The sequence below is a fragment of the Lissotriton helveticus genome, chromosome 9 (assembly GCF_964261635.1).
Source record: "Lissotriton helveticus chromosome 9, aLisHel1.1, whole genome shotgun sequence".
NCBI classification, from domain to species: Eukaryota; Metazoa; Chordata; class Amphibia; order Caudata; family Salamandridae; genus Lissotriton; species Lissotriton helveticus.
In genome coordinates, this window is record NC_136070.1 from 911,706,780 (window position 1) to 911,718,937 (window position 12,158).

The following is a 12,158-nucleotide window of genomic DNA, read 5'->3' on the forward strand; positions in this document are numbered from 1 at the left end:
TTTTCATGTGAAAGTATTTACTATAGGTTGTCTATCTATTTTTGTATTTTCACATCCTTACTTTTCCAGTTTTACAAGTACGTGTGGTAGTTTTCATAATACCCTTCTTGAATATGTGGCCGATTTGCTTTGAGTGCCTAATTCTATGCTTCTTTTAGTATTCTATAGGTTTCAGAAACATTAGACACAAAGTGGACCTTGAGACTGTAGAGCACACACCACCTGGGCTCTTATGTTGGCCTCTACCCATTACCTTACTGCTGTACCTTGCTACCTAGGGCACTGGGGGTGCAACAGAAGTTTCCACCCACTTTACGTGCTCCCAGGGTACTTTGGTATTACAGAAGGGGCTGCAGACGCTTGTGCATTCCGTTCTGTAATACCGATGGCTCATATGAGGCACCAGCGCTATCATCAGAGGACGTTGCCTCGTTTGGCGTGGCCCAATGCAAATTAGGGAATCCCTCTGCGCCCTGTTGCAGACGGAGAGGCAAAGAAGCTGTCAGGAGGCACACTGACAGTGCGCCACCTAAAAGGTGGGGCACTGTCAGTGCGCCCCCCTGATAGCAGCCCTCTGGAGGGGAGAAAGGGGGTCCCATCGACCCTCTCCCACCGGATGTATGACATTACAATGCATGCTTTTACCACGCATGCCTTTACAACGCAGTTTTTACAACGCATGCTGTTACAACGCATAGCGCTTAGGGGTGCTGGATAGTGAATAGTTTAATTTACTATTCCAACTCCAGTCCCCATGGATAGTAGGGAAGGTGTTGGATAGTAAATTAAATCTATTCCCTATCCTAGAGCGCCCCCCTGCGCAATGCGTTGTAATGACATGCGTTGTAATAGTTGCTTCGTAAAGGCACTGCGTGGTAAAAGTTGTGTTGTAAAGGATGTTTCCCTCTCCCACCCCAAGACATTCCCATGCAGGCAGGTGCAGTCACGCACTGCACCCGCCTGCAAGGAGATCTCTAATCACCCTTGAAAGTGCAAGCAGGTTGTCGTCTGCAATGTGAACACCAAGCGGCTTCAAAGCAGCCACTTCGTTTTTCACATGAATGCTCTGCCCCCAGGTTCTTGGGGGCAGCACATTCATCCCTGTACAATGCATTTTCCTTGTTTACGCATGGCGCACCTTTTAAAAGGTGCATCCGGTGCAAGCAAGGAAAATGCACTGCATGTATAATACAGTCCCTGGTAAGCATGGTCTCTCAAAAAAGACTTCAGTTTTCTTGTTCCTTATGCTCTGCGTTTTCAGGATATCCAATATGAATAAACGTGATAAAGCCTTCCAAAATTTCAGCTGAGATTCTTTTCCATTTGTTGCTCATCTTTAAAACCTAACCGGATTGTGCTATGCAGCCGCTCAATGATCGCAGCCTACTTGTGAACTGAGTACCACTTCTGTGCTTTTTTGGAATATAAAGAAATCTCTGTTCCAGCAGATTTTCTCTGAAGCAGCAGCAGATTAGTGTTGGAGTTGATTACAAGCTCTTCTAAAACCTAAGATGAATTAGTTACAAATCGAGACAGATCACTAGAGATGGTCACTGACTAGCTGTAGTTGAAGAATTTTGTCAGCCAACTGAGTGTATGTGCACAGTAGAAATTAGCTGCAACAGGTAATGAAGTCGAGCCTTATACTAACAAACTATGCTGTATTCAGTTTGAGGCACTGCTGGTGCCAAGTGACAGATGGAGAATATCAGAAACAAATTTACATGTATTAAGTGGTACAATGGAAAGGAATGCAAATAAATCACCCCTGCTATGCAGCACACAGATATACAATACAAACACACATATGATTGAAGGAAAAAGCTTTTAACTTCAACATTACCTCCCTGTAGTACAAAATAAAACCTCAGGCACTTTTCTCTCTTCCTACTTGGTGGTTCCCTGCTCCTATCCCAGTTCTTATGTTTGGAGTGGTGGAGTGAGCTAAAGCATGATGATGGATTAAACCCAGATCAGTTGACTAGGGGTGAGTGTTTGATTTGCTCAAACGCTCCGTCCATCATATCCTTTGGTATCGCTTTGTTCGCCCTGAGTTGGCAGGGTATGCCCAGACGTGGGTCCCTTGCTCACTCTGCCACTGGATTCAAGATAGGCTGGCTGATGAGGGTTATGAACCCGAAACCGGTCCCAGGATGCTTGTTTCCGGTCCAGGGAAGACCTGACTTGGCAGTTCGGGCTGGACTGTTCACATGAGGCACAGGGTCAGATTGATTTGCATATGGCCATGTCTGAACTGGGGTGGTGGAGTGAGCTAAAGAATGATGATGGATTAAACCCAGATCAGTTGACTGCGGGTGAGTGTTTGATTTGCTCAAACGCTCCGTCCATCATATCCTTTGGTATCGCTTTGTTCGCCCTCAGTTGGCAGGGTATGCCCAGACGTGGGTCCATCATCCCCTTTGGTATCACTTATGTCACTAAGCTTCACTTAATTACATCATATTAATATAACCTGTATAATACCCCTAATCTGTGCCTCGACTTTGAACACCCTGACACTTTTGTTTTTATCCTGACCACATGCTTGTCATAAATTGTGTCATTTGGAATTATGTAATCTCTCTCTCTCTCATATTTTTATTTTGTTTTCTCAGCGAACAACAAAAGGTGCACAAGCTCACACCTACAACAATAAAAGTATCAGAGTGGAAGAGCATTCGTTCAACATTAGCAGATAACGATTTTGCAATTAGGTACTGAAAGGCAGCCAATTAAGTATCAGAAATCATACAAAGACTATCAGTTGCCAATCATAGAACATAGGACTGAATTGGTGGGGACACACATCTATCATCCAGCAAGTCCATGTCAAGTATTTAATCCAGGGAGCCAAGATCTTATAACATTTCCTCGGACACCCTCTGGTTTTATAAGTGACCTTCTCAGCATACATTCCTTCCCTCCACTCCTGAATACATGGTACTTCGAGAGCACCCCAATGTTTAGCCACGTCTCTCTTTGCCACCAAGAAGCCCAGGTTGCAGAAAAGGAGGTTGGAGCATGGGAAGTCCACATCAGTGGGTATACTAGGAGAACTTACTTGGGCTCAACTCGAAAGAACTCCCCCCTCCCCCTCAAAACTGTCCCCAACTCACTCAATATTGCATGCCAATATCGTTGTATGGTAGGACAGTCCCAAAGTGTATGTAGGAATGATCCCTGCCTTTCTTTGCATCTCAAGAAGTTCGAGGATTCCCCTCTCTCAAATTTATGAAGGCGGACTCGGTCAAAATAGACCTGGTGCATAATCTTAACATGCATGAGTCTCAATCTTGATTTAAGCACCACCTCCCTAGGGTGCATTAGGGCCGCCTCCCAATCCGTGTCATCCAGGTGTCCCACTTCAATTTCTCATTTTCTCCTCAAGTTCGTCAGGGAGTCAGGCATATTATTGTTTTATAGGTATAGGAAACATCTTTTACCTCTAGCTCTCCAAGGAACAACCTACTCTCACAGGGTGCATATTCAGGGATACTGGAATCTTCCAGGCCCTCTGCACACCAAGCGTATCAGAGTGGTACATATTTGAAATATTGCGTGTCACTAAGTTGGTAATCACGCTGAAGAGAGCCAGAGGGAATAAAGCCCCCTTCTTCGAAGAAATCGCCATGTTTAGATATCCCAGTGAGATCCAAAGCTCTGAAACATCTCCGCTTTCCAATTTCCTTCACTTTCGCCCTCAAAGGGTCTCTCTGGTGTTCCTAGTTGCCCACCCCAAATGCCTCCCCACCCTGTTCCAAACTCAATTGTCCCCTGGGTTGCTGGCAGTAACCGTCTCGTTCCCTTCCCCCCTCATAGAGGTAATGCACATAAGACCCCGATTGGAACTGACTTCTCTCAGTGCAAAGGTAGAATGATCTCTGGGCGCGTATTTCCAGTAATTCATGACGATCAGGTGAGCCGCTTAGTAGTAAGCTTGGATGTCCGTAAGAGCAATACAGCCATTAGATTGATTGTGCTGCAGTTTCCGCAGCTCCACCTTAGGGTGTTCATCATTTCATAGCAATTTTCAGACCTCCCCACCTATGCTAGTGAAAATATAATCTGGGATCTTATAATAGGTATTTTGGAGGACATATCAAAATTTTGGTAGGGTGACCATTTTGAACATGGCCGCTCTGCCGAACAGTGTTAGTGGTAACACCTTTCAGCAGTCGCGTCTGCGTAGAAATCCGCCATCACTCTCCAAAGATTCCGTTCTAAGCTACACTCTTTGTCTGAGGTTACATAAACCCCAAGGTACTGGAAACCTCCCTATCGGCAGTCTCCCAGGAAGGGCGGACAAGTCCAGTTCTCCTCCTGCCAGATACAATACAAATTTGTCCCAATTTATTGGGTATCCCACTTGGGCATTATATTATGCAAAGACCTGGAACACCGCCAGGATCGTCTCCTTCTGCTGTGTGACATAGAAGAGGATATCATCTGTGTACAGTGAAATCGTCTCATCCTCTGCAGTAGCTTTGTTGACCTGGAAGCCTCTAATATCGGGATGGGCACAGACCTTACAGGCAAGGGCTCCAGCGTTTGGGCAAACAAGAAGAGGAACAGAGGACATCCCTGTCGCATTCCCGTCCAATAGGAAACTCAGAGGAGAGGGTACCATTTACTCTCACCGCGGCTGTCGGGCCTGATATAACAATGCAATCCAAGCCAGGAATTAGGGGCCAAACCTAAATCTCTTCAGAGCACTGCATCAAACGCCTTTTCAGCATCTAAGGAGAAGAATATATGAGGTTCTTGTTGAGCTGGACTGTTGCCAACCAATTGTGGGGTCTACAGAGATTGAATCTGCTGGCCCTCTGTGGCATAACGCCCGATTGGTGCCTATGAACTAGGGGCGATAGGACTCCAATGAGCCGAGTAGTGAACACTGTTGCCAACATCTTGCCCTCCACATTGAGGAGAGACATCGGGCGATGGGAACCACAACTCGTCACTGGTTTCCCTAACTTATGAATTACCACTATCATAGCACAACTCAAATCTAGTGGCAGTGTTTCATCATCTATTGCTCCGAGATACATATTAAGGAGATTGGGACCAATGATCCCAGCATTTCTCTTAAAGAATTTGACTGGGAGGCCAATAGCAAACCACTAAGGTACGGACCAATTGCGCCTTCGCCTCCTGACGAGCAACGAATGCCAGGAGCTTACCCGCCTTGTCACCCGTATTGTAGAGGCATTGTAGCATAGCTAGTATCTGCTTTCTTGCCTCATTTTGCACCAATGCACGATATTCCATGCGCAGACCGCAATCTTGCAAAGGATCTAAGACCACCCAGAAGGCACCTTCTGCAGTCACCAGTCGATGTGCTACTTCCTCCATCTCCCTCATTTCTCTTCTTTTTATGCACTATTACATTGTGTGCTTGATCTCGGTGTACTGTTTTGTTAGCATCCCAGAGAATCACAGCCAAGTCAACTGACTACTTGTTTTCTGTGAAATACAGCACAGTATCCACCTTCAGTTCCAATGAGCATGTCTCATAATTCCCATGCATCCATTCCTCCATCCTGGAACCAGGCGACAAAAAATTCTCCCCAGGGTGAGCTAGAGAGGCGAGTGGTCTGATAAGCCAGATGCTCAGCTCTTTCTATCCTACCTATCCCTCCTGCCAGGGCAAAAATATAATCCAGTCTGAAGAACACCCTATATGTCCCAGAGAAATAAGAGTATCCTCTGTCCACTGGGCAGTGGTGGTACCAGAGACCTGAAAGTCTCCATGTATTCGCAAAGCGTGTCAATGGCGTCTCTCTTGGCAATCCTGGATGGACGTCAAATACAAAGAGAGGCGCCCCCCACACCAAAGGGACAGGGCACTGAATACGACTCAAATTTCAAATGTATAGTTCCCTTTAGATACACTTATCTTTCAACCACTCCCTATACGCTACACACACATGCGTTAACACAGTCTTAAAGGAACCATGAATCCCACGGGGTATCGAAACACTTGTAAATCCAATTTAATAAAAATATACCACAAAAAAACACATCATTTAAAAACTGAGATTTTTAAAACCATAAACCTTACAGATTTTACAATATAAAGATTAGAGCGACAATACACAATCACATTTGTCATAAGAAAGTTAATTTGTGAAGATACAGTGAACCATCACATTGCAAAATACAGTTTTGTCAAAATGTGATTCTATATCACACAAATTTAATAACAACAGAGCGTCGACGAGTTTCGGTGGGTTGAAGCCTATGGGCCCTCCTTCAGGTCAATAAACGTATATCTTCTCCTCTCCTAAAAATTCGTATTAAAGACCAGTGATAAACACTCAATGAGATGCTGTTTATGTTTGAATAAATTGTGGCGGTGAAAACCAGCATCTATTGCGTGTATATGGCTTATTATATCAGAAGTGCCTTGCACGCTTCATTCAATTAATAAGTGGGCTAAATATGCTTCACCCCTGCTCCAGCACGACCCGACTTTAGTCCATAGTATCCCTGCAGTCGATGGACATCAATGAATCCACACACAGGGAGTTAAAAAAACTTCTCTCTGTTGTTTTGTACTGGGGCGAACATTAACGGTTTTACTTCCGTCGCCGTGACTTAAGGGAAGAAGCTCTTGTAGCATTGATAGTCCTCTAGCGTTTAAACGGACACCTCTTTAAACGCTAGAGAACTCTCAATAAATTGGCAATTTGGACACCATAGTAATTTGCCATATATTACCGTACTCTCATTCTCGCCCACCTCTTTTGAGATTTTACTGAAATAGTTTATTTATCCCAAAATTGTGTTTTGGGTTCCTAGTTCACATCCATGGCAATCTTCTCCATGTGCATGCCTGGTTGCCTCATGGCCACGAGATGTTACTTTGTTGTTTCCTAAGACTTGTCAGATGACTCTCACATTACTTGTTCCCTTCTTGTTTTTTCCACCAACATTTGGCCACCAAAGTAAACCATTAACCATCTTTTAGTTTTGCACATTCCTGGATGAACTTTCTTGCTCAATACATCATCCCTGTTAAATTTTCACACTTCTCTGAAGGAAATATTTCCACTTGGAAAGTTATTGCTGTAAAGCTTAACTTGGCCTCTCTACATTCATTTACTAGCTCTGGCTCATCTACCACCCCATTCCTCAATTACGTTTATCAGAACGATATTTTACTGTATCATTTCATCCACTCCTCTTAAAATAAAATAATTCCACAATTAGTACTACAGCTGCAACTATACAGTCATCCCAGTCGATTAACCTCGGTGTTCCTTCTTTGTTTCACCAGCATTCTCGACAAAAGTCAGGTGTGACGTTTCTGATCTAGTCATATACTGTACACCGAAGCTGTAGTTGTATAGCTCTACGGACATTCTAGCAAACCAAGTAGATGCTCTAAGCAATTTATTTTTGTTGGCATTGGGTTTTGATCACTTTGTAGTCTAAATTCTGACTCCTATACATATTTTCTGAAATAGTTTTGCACTTGCACAGAGGGCAGATTCTAGTTCTATCACAAAATAATTATCTTCCGATGCCGTGATAGATTTAAAAGAATAGGCTGTTACATTTTCCTTCATAGTGTTTGTGTTTTGAGGTAGAGCTTGTCTGCAACCAGATTACTTGCGTCCCTGTTTATTACAGTGTTCAAAATTGACTTGAAACCCTTAAATGGTTTGATGTAAAATTCAGACAACATAATCAATATAACATTAAAACTTTCTATTCTTTTTAGTTAACAAACTTATTGCATGCCCTTCGGAAGTATAATTATGGACATTCCTCATGACCAATCCCTTTAAAAGGTATTTTATTGATTTTTATATAACTAATAAGCTACATTACAGTTATAAACGATAAAGCGATTTGTCATAGTCACTAGCTTCACTTGAATTCCTACATCCTTGATCAACATTCAGGTAGTGTTGATAATTTAAAGTAATATCTGTGACTTCAGAGGGAAGGCAGCGAAGGATGCATAGCACAGTAACTCGGTCTAGTTAGACAAATATGTAATATGGTCGTGTGAGTGGAATATAGTATTCAAGGATAACGTTACACCTGTTGCCATCGTAACAAACAGTTCCCTGCACCACCTTTCAATGGTGAGAATCCTTTGTGCTCACATGTCTAAGGAGTTCTAAGGGGCATGGGCTCTGTTTCCTCATTCAGATAGTTATGTAACACACTTTTTGGTTCCTCTTGTGTAATGCAAGTAGACAATCCGTCCTCTTCAAACACCAGTCTTTTTATTTACACCTATTTTTATCGCAAGAAAAATTGTCAGCATCAATATTGTACTGCCTTTACATTTCATCGATGTACCAAAGCCAGAAACCTGTAATCGGAACACGGGGTTTTTAGGCCTGTTTACATTCCAGTTTAGCTGTTTTGCAGTTGTTTTGTTACGAATTCTAAAAAATATACATAGAATGGACTTTGGCTCCACCCATTGGAGGACTTATTCCTACTTTGTGCTTTTGGCTGTTTAGTCTCTCATCCTTCCTCTTGTGGAGTGCTTCATTCCAAAGAATTATTTTAAATCTAAAAAGTAAAGCCCATCATCAAACATTCGGTCACATTAAATACTTTCTCATACATGCAATACACATCGCTGTCGGCAGCACCACTACAAATAACAGTAACACTCCAGCAATGCCGCCACTACACCACCAATATCACTAAAATACCACCACAGGTAGTAAACTACCAACATCAATGCCACACCACCACTAATACACCACTACAATACCAATACCACCAGTAATGCCACCACCAATGCTGTTAACATGTTTTGTCACCACCACCACTGCCACACCAATAGTAAACCCATTAATTCCATCACTAGAATACCATATCTGAAAGAGATACGTTATTGATAGATTCCTTACCTTAGAATTTCCCCAGGCGTCAGACAGGATCTGGAAAGTTTTGGTGGCAGTACCCCTGCGCGTCAGTAGGTGGCTTGTGCGGCTCCGCATTCCTCGCTGGCGTCATATGTACCAAGATAACGTCGAGGAGACTACTTAGGTGCCACCCATGCGCGCTGACTTCAGTTATTTCTTTTTCTGCGCCAATAAACACAGATACGGTTAGAGCACGTACCCGAGTCACTTTTTGACTATCTTTTTTGAGACTTTTTGTCTCTTGTTGGTCTTCTCTGGTGCGTAGGGATGCCTGGTTTTAGGTCCTGTGGGGCCTGCCGTCGCAATATGTCAGTGGCGGACCCCCACGACGTCTGTCTCTACTGCCTGGAGCGCGACCACAACTCCTGGTCCTGTCTGGACTGTCGTGCCCTGGCCCCGATTCCTTGAGGGAGCGGCGCCGGAAGTTGCTTAAAGCTCCGCACTCGTCCCAGCGCCGTTCGCGGTCCAGGGGCCGTTCTTCAGAACACTTGTGGTGCCACCTTCAACACTCCTCGGGTTTCAAGTCTTCACCCTCAGATTCGGGTAAGAGACGACACAAAAAGAAGTCGAAAAAGCGTTGTCGCTCTTCGCCGTCCCGCCGTCGGTCCTCGGATGTGGATAAGGGAGAAGGGGTTCCGCCGCTGCGGCCTACCCGCCTTACCCGGGTCCGTCGGCGACTCCCGCACAGGTGCAAGAATTTCTTGCTGCAATGGACCGTCTGTTTAGGCCTCCGGCTCCCGCTGGTGTGCCTTTGGGCCCACGGTCCTGTGTCAGGATCCTGCTGGGCCACTGGTGGCTCCGGCCCCGCCGGCGACTCCGGCGCCACAGGATCCTGCACCGTTGACACCGGCCCTGGTGCCAAGAGGTCCTACGCTGCCGGCCCTAGCGCCACCCTAGGCTCCGCCTGCGGCGCTGCAATGGATGCCGTTGGTTCTGCCTCTGCCCCGCTTTCCGGACGGTTTTCTCCCCGCCTGGGATCCGAATTGGGACATGGTGTCTGTTCTTACCCGGCCGTTCCTGGCTCAGGCCCCGGCACCGTTCCCGACGCTGTGTGTTCCTCCCCCGGTCCCTGCCGCCGCGGTCTGTGCCGCACACGGCGGAGGCTGAGGACAACTGGGAGGGGTCCGAGGACCCTATTGCTCGTCAGTGCGACCCCGAGCAGGATTGGGCGGATGACTTGGAAGAGGCCGGCGGCCTCGACGTCTCCTCTGGCCCGGGGTTTGCCTCTTCCCCCACCTACTATGGAGGAAGGTGCCTCGTATACGGTGGTGCTCCGTCGGGCAGCTGAGGTCCTGAACCTTGATCTCCCTATGGTGTCCCTGAAAATTAACTCCTCACTGAAGTGCTCCAGTCGGCGTCCACTTCATCGGAGCCACTGCTGCCGTTTAATGATGCCCTCACTGATATCTTGTTGGGCACTGGGTCGCGGCTGGCCACAGGGGCGCCTGTGGATAAGAACGTCGTCCGGCGTCAGCGCCCGGCGCCGGGTGATCCTGCCTTTCTGACCACTCATCCTACACCGAGAGCCTTGTCATTCAAGCTTCGACGTCCCCAGAGTGCCTTTCCCACGGCGCCGCCGGATAAGGACTCTAAGAAGCTGGAGCAGTTCGGCAAGATAGTTGTCCTTTGAGGTCGACCTTCATTTCATCTGTATCTTGAGTACCTTAGTCCTGGAGTTAGATTGGGCCATAGTAACAATGCATCAACGTGTTTGCCGCCAACAATTGTAGAACCATGTTCATTTTATGTCTTTCCGGCATTTAAAAAACAATCCTCCCATGCCCGAGGTGCATCTGCATCAAGGTCTCAAATTGAAGGAATACCGTTCCTCCATAACTGGTCAAAAACGTATTTTGCGTTATGAACTGGCCATCTTTGTACAGTTGACTGGTCTATTTTTTAATGTTAACATGCTGTTCACCCGAGCTCTGAGGTTTATAGTATGCTGCTGTGAGGCAGGGTTATGTTGTATCTAGCATCCTGCTATGGTCATTACCCTGTCTACTTGAGACAGGGATTCATTTCTCCACATTCTCTGAATCATGCACACTAGATCTGATTAGTTCCCCAAGTTACTTAATGACAATACTGGAATGAAAAGTTGTTTCCTGCCTCCCGAGCCTAGTCTCCTCATTCATGTGACCATTTCCAGAGGTAGTGGATAGAATGAAAATGTGGACCTTCCAGTCCCTCATCAGAGTATGGCTATACCACCTTAACACTCCTCCATTCCATAAAATGAAGTTAGTGTTTTATCCCCTTCCTTAAAAAAAAAAAGCTCCCTAGCATGAACATGGGGATGAATCGAAAAATGTAAAGTAACCTGGGAGAAATGGCCATTTTGGCTAAAGAAAGTCACACCATTAACAACATTGAGAATTGGCTCCAGAACGTCCTTGAGTGGACCATTTGTTGCACTGCCTTAGTAATCTTTCTGCTGTAGACATCTTCTTTATTGAAACCTATCAAGATATTTAAATGGTTCCTTGGACACCCTAATAAGCAATTCCCTCTATTGTTCCACCTCAGAACCATATTGTTGGATAGTATTGACTTATTCCAATTAACCTGCAGCCCAACACAATTCCAAATTCATCCACAAACTCCCTGGTCTCAGGGAAAGCACTAATTGGGTGGGGGAGGGGTGGATCAGAGATTTTGGGGCAGAGGGGTTGGCTAGGACTAATGGGATACTATTAAACTGATAACACCTAAACAGCACAATGTGAATGCTGCCCTGCCTAAAGGCTCAGCATAGCTTTATGACGAATAGATTATCCTCCACAGTACTCACCTTTAAAATAACCTCCCATGGATCAGACTGGTTTAGAGAACATTCTGCTCCACCAATAACTATCCAGTGCTGCCTATTGGTGCTGTGGGGTTCAGCTGTGACTCCACCAGCCAGACATGATGACACCAGGGGTGTAACACAGGCCCCCGCGGTGGGGTGGGGGCATAACTCCAGGGGTCCCCCTCAGCACAGCACTCTGGCTGCAGAGCTCCTGATTGAGCTTCAATTAGATGTTTATGATTATGTGTTTTTTACAATAGCCAGCTTTTTGTCTTAATTGTCTGCCTGGGTAGATACCTTTGCACAAAAAATGAGCCTGAAGGGGGCCCCTCTACATGCCTTGCAGGGAGGACCCTGTGGTGATGGGGTCAGGGCCTTGGCACTTGGGGCATTGGGATAAAATGACTGGACAGACACTCTGGGATCGGGTTGCCGGGAAGACCACGAGCGATCTTCCCCGGGGTTTA

The 12,158-nt window shown here is 45.7% G+C and overlaps 1 protein-coding gene across 1 annotated transcript in view; it reads left to right on the plus strand.

Annotated features, from left to right (window-relative positions):
- The window catches only part of LOC144783048 (distal membrane-arm assembly complex protein 2-like), a 104,246-nt gene that overhangs the window by 46,842 nt on the left and 45,246 nt on the right, over positions 1-12,158 (plus strand). The window lies entirely within an intron of this gene.